The sequence below is a fragment of the Peromyscus leucopus genome, chromosome 23 (genome assembly GCF_004664715.2).
Source record: "Peromyscus leucopus breed LL Stock chromosome 23, UCI_PerLeu_2.1, whole genome shotgun sequence".
Classification (NCBI taxonomy): domain Eukaryota; kingdom Metazoa; phylum Chordata; class Mammalia; order Rodentia; family Cricetidae; genus Peromyscus; species Peromyscus leucopus.
The window spans coordinates 29,423,928-29,428,767 of record NC_051082.1 but is presented as its reverse complement, the minus strand read 5'-3'; the positions used below and the strand labels follow the sequence as shown (position 1 = coordinate 29,428,767).

The window sequence follows — 4,840 nt, the reverse complement described above, 5'->3', positions numbered from 1 at the left end:
CTAAATAGTCCATAATATCCACAATATGACCAAGGGTTCATATAGGTGAGCCTGTGGTGAAGATTTTTAACTCAAACCTGCCCAGGGCTGGGCTGACCAGGTGATTTGGGTTACAGTTGAAGTGCCTGTATGGATCTAACAGAGCTGTCCAGAAAACAAAGAACAACAAAGAAAAGTGTGCATATAAGTCAAAAGAGGAAACAGAGAGAGATGGGTCAGGAGTTCAGAACACTGGCTGCTCAGTCAGAGAACCTGAGTTCTGCTCCAGCATCCACATCAGGCAGTTTACACCCTCCTGTAACTCTGGCTACAGGCCTACCTGAAGCCCTCTCCTGAATTCTACAGGCATCTGGTCTCTTGTGCACATAAACTTAAAATTCTAAAAACAAAACAATAGAAAAACTTTAAAATCTACAGTAGCTAGATAAATAAATGAATAATAGATTTTTCTAAAGAACACAGTAGCCCTCAGAGGGTAAAAGGTGTCAGTGTCCAAGCCTGGGAGCCACGAGGTGGAGGAAACTGATGGCCACAAGTTGCCCTCTGACCTCCATACAAACTGTGCCACACCATATAATTATACCATATAATTAATAAGTGGCAAAAAAAAAACCCTATGGTCATGAAAACAGCATAGTATGGACCAAGACAAATAGACCAGTAGAGTGAAATATAACCCAGAAAGAGACGGTCTCTATGGGCACAAAAAGGAAGGCTGGTGAATGCAGAGTAGATGAGGCAGGAGTGGAATGAGGGAACTCAAGGTCGGTGAAGGAAGCAGAGGAGACAGGGGTGGACATGGACTTAGCAGAGATCTGGGGAGGTTGCTGTGTAGGGCACAGCCCAGCAGAGGGAGCTCAGGCTCCTCTCTGACTGCCTGGGGCAGGTTCTCTGCTCCCCTGTCCTCTGAAGGTGGTCTGCACACAGAGGACAGCTGAGAGGGATGATGGAGGATCAGCACTGATGTCACACTGACACTGTTTCTTCCCCACAGGACAGAGGACTAAAGCTGAAACCCCAGCCAGGTGAGCACCATCCGGGTCCTCTGCAAGAGCAGCCAGCGCTCTTAACCACTGAGCCATCTCTCCAGCCCCTTCAAATAACAATTTTTTTTTTAAAAGGAGAAACACACCTCGGGGTCTTCACTAACCACTGACTCATCCTATCTGCTCCCTCCTTGTCCTCTATGACCTCAGGATCCTCAGGCACCAGATTCACACATTGACAAGGAGTTCAGGGTCTCAGGAGTCTCCTTCCCAGAACAACACCCCTTTAGGACTCATTCTTCCTCCCTCTCTCCTTCCATTTCCTGGGCTGCCCTCTCTGTGTCTGTTTCCTCTCAGCCTTGAACATCCGCCTGGATTCACCAGCTCTCCCATCCTTCCCTGTCTTTTCTCTGTCTTTCTCTATGGTCAGTGAGCCCCGCTGCCCCAGAATCCTTTGTTCCAGATCTTCCACATCTCTTACCCTTTTCTCTCCACCTCCCAACCTCTCCACCCTTCTCTCCTGCCTCTTCTTTTACTACTGTACATGGCCTGCTCTGAACCTTCCTTCTCCAACCCCTTTGTTCAGAGAAAGGTTCTCCTTTAGCCCAGGCTGACCTCAAACCCACTATGAAGCCAAGATGACATTGAACTTCTGATCTTTTGCCTCCATCTCCCACCTGTTGGAAGGACAGGCATCGAACCACACCCGGTTTATGAGGTGCTGGGATGGAACCAGGGCCTTGTGCATATAACTCAAGCATCCACTAGCCACACTGCATTCCAGCTTCCTCCATCTCTCCTCTCCTTGTGGTTTCTTTGGCCAGATGCCCTTCCTCCAGTCCCATCTCAGGTCCTTTCTTGCTTGAACCAAGTCTAAGCACCTACGCAGGAGATCTGAAACTTTCTTGTCTTCTAGTTTTCCAGGTAGTGAGAGAGAATAGACTTGGTTCTTCCTATTTCTAGCCTCTGTTCGTGCCCAGGGCAAGCAGATTCCTAGAATGACTCCCCTTCAGCTAGTGCTGAGAGACCTCAGCCAGGCCACCTTCCCAATGGCCTCTCATTCTCTTCCAGAGAAGATCTATTCTGATGATGGAACTCATCTAGAATCACTGAGGAAGGCAGGGACCACTCAGAGGGGACCAGCTCCTGGGGTGTGTTTGTGTGTGTGTGTATGTGTGTGTGTATGTGTGTGTGTGTGTGTGTGTGTGTGTGTGTGTATGTGTGTGTTCTCCAGTGCCATCCACTCTTTTAAATAATTATGTTTATTGCATTTTACATGCTTGTGTGCCTGTGTATCCATGTGTGTGAGTATGACTTGACATGGCCCACATGGGAGGTCACAGGACAACTTCTGAGAGCTTTCTCTTTCCTTCCATCTTGTGAATCCTTGGGATGTTTCTCAGGTTGTCAGTCTTGATGGTCTGGCCTTACCACTAAGTCATTTCTCCAGATCCCACTTGGGCCTTGGGTTGTTGTTGTTGTTATTGTTTGGGTTTGTTTGGTTTGGTTTGGTTCAGACAGGGTCTGGTACTGATCTGGAACTCACAGTTGGACCAGGTTGGTTGGCCTCTGTCTCCGCCTCCTGAGCACTGAGATTACAAGCATGCACCACCATGCCCAGTTCTGTGTGTGTCATTACTGTTCCTGTGTGTGTGTGTGCATGTGCAGGTGCACATCCACGTGTGTCCATGTGTGTAGAAGCCAGATATCAATGGAATGTCTCTCAGTTACTCTCCATTCTGTTTTGTGTCCTGCATGTTTGTGTGTGTGTGTGTACACCTGTGCATGTGTGTGGAATCCAGAGTCTATGTGGTGACTCCCCTCAGGCAAGGTCTCTACTAACCTAAGTTCATCAGTTGGGACAGGCTACCCAGACAATGAGCTTCAGGGATCCTCCTGTCTCTCCAGGCACATCTTGTTCAGTGTTTGTCACATAGGTCCTTGAGGTTCTAAATCTGGGTCTTCCTGTTTGTTAAGCTGGCACTTTGCCAGCTGAACCATCTCTCCAGCCCTCCACTCTATCTTTTGAGACAGAGTCTGTCCCTGAATCTAGAGCTCTTCTGTTAGTCTGGGCCAGTGAACTCCCGGGATTTATCTGCCTGTCTCTGCTTCTCCAGCATCCAGCATCCTGTGGGTCCTGGGTCTGCAATCAGGACTTCCTGTTCATGTGACAATTACTTTCCTAACTGAGCCATCTCTGCAGCCCAGCACCTGATGTCTTAATCCTTTCCTGCCCAGATTCTGATATGTTGTCCATTTGTTCCTGTGCAGGGACCTCATTGAAAACACTGAGAATGTTGGACCTGAAGGTAAATTCTGCCAGCTTCCTGTTTCCCCACCTGGCTCTGCCTTCTTCTCCCAAGACCCCACACTTACACGAGCATCCCTCTGTATTTTCTCCCTTCCCTCCTTCACCCTGTCCCTCCCATGTAACCAAGGTCTTCACCTCACTGTTGGAATTCCCAGTCATCTCTCTCCCTTCCTGTCACATCTTGACCTCAGCACTCTGTGTTCCTTTTCTCTAGGACAATATATGAACCCCAAAGAGAACCCCAAGGTAAGCCACTCAGACTCAGGCCTGAGGGAAGTTAAAGGGATGTTGAAGAAGGAGGCAGAAGGGTGGAGACTGCAGGATGGGCAGGATACTCAGGCTGCAGCTAATGCAGGTGTGGCAGAACACTCAGGCTGCAGCTAATGCAGGTGTGGACAGGACACTCAGGCTGTAGCTGCTGCAAGTGTGACAGGACACTCAGGCTGCAGCTGCTGCATGTGTGGGCAGGACACTCAGGCTGCAGCTGATGCATGTGTGGGCAGGACACTCAGGCTGCAGCTGATGCAGGTGTGGGCAGGAACTCAGGCTGCAGCTGCTGCAGGTGTGGTCAGGACACTCAGGCTGCAGCTGCTGCAGGTGTGGTCAGGACACTCAGGCTGCAGCTGCTGCAGGTGTGGTCAGGACACTCAGGCTGCAGCTGCTGCAGGTGTGGGCAGGATACTCAGGCTGCAGCTGATGCAGGTGTGGGCAGGACACTCAGGCTGCAGCTGCTGCAGGTGTGGGCAGGACACTCAGGCTGCAGCTGATGCAGGTGTGGGCAGGACACTCAGGCTGCAGCTGCTGCTTTACGGTGGCCACAGCTGCACTGCTGCCATCCAACCTCTTGTCCCCACAGGATAACAACATCGTGTACGCCTCCATTGCCCGCTCAAGCTCAGCCTCCCCAGGAACACCACCCTGCCAGCCCGTCCATGAAGACCCCCAGGAAGAGACTGTATACTCCATCGTAAAGACCAAATGAGTGGGTCTGGGTGACGATCTCAGAGTCACCTATGCTTCTAGTGGGAAGACTCCCAGCTTCCACTGATACCCACAGTCAGAGACAAAATCTCATGGGTCACTGATACCCATGGCCAGAGACAGAAATCCACACATCAGGGCGTTTGAGCTCAGAGAAAATCAGAAATTCCCAGTTCGCTTTTCTAACTTCCTAAACCTTTCTCACAAAAATAAAACAATCCACAGAATTTGCCTAATGAATCTAATTAAGAGTCATTCATGTGACCCATAACTTGTGACCCTCTAAGATCCTCTCCTCTATCACTTTTTTTCTGGCTGCCCAAGGCAGGGGATGCCCAAATGCTGGCAGCCAGTCTACACGATGTACACCCACATCTGGGAGGGTAATAACCAGTACACAGTGACTGGTCCCCATGGACCACCACACTGGACATCAGCAGCAACCCTAGATAGATGGTGTGAGACAGGGAACTAAACACCAGATGGTCACAATACTTTCCTAAGGCCATGTCACCCCCAGGAAGTAGAGGAATCAGGACTCACAGACATGCTTTTCTGAAGG

The 4,840-nt window shown here is 50.0% G+C and overlaps 1 long non-coding RNA gene across 1 annotated transcript; it reads left to right on the top strand.

Moving 5' to 3' along the window:
- Window positions 1–775: 775 nt before the first annotated feature.
- On the top strand, window positions 776–4,509 carry LOC114688351. The gene is made up of 4 exons (XR_005089823.1): window positions 776–1,025; window positions 3,258–3,295; window positions 3,512–3,543; window positions 4,154–4,509. It is a non-coding gene; the product is annotated as an uncharacterized LOC114688351 (long non-coding RNA).
- The last annotated feature ends 331 nt before the right edge of the window (window positions 4,510–4,840 follow it).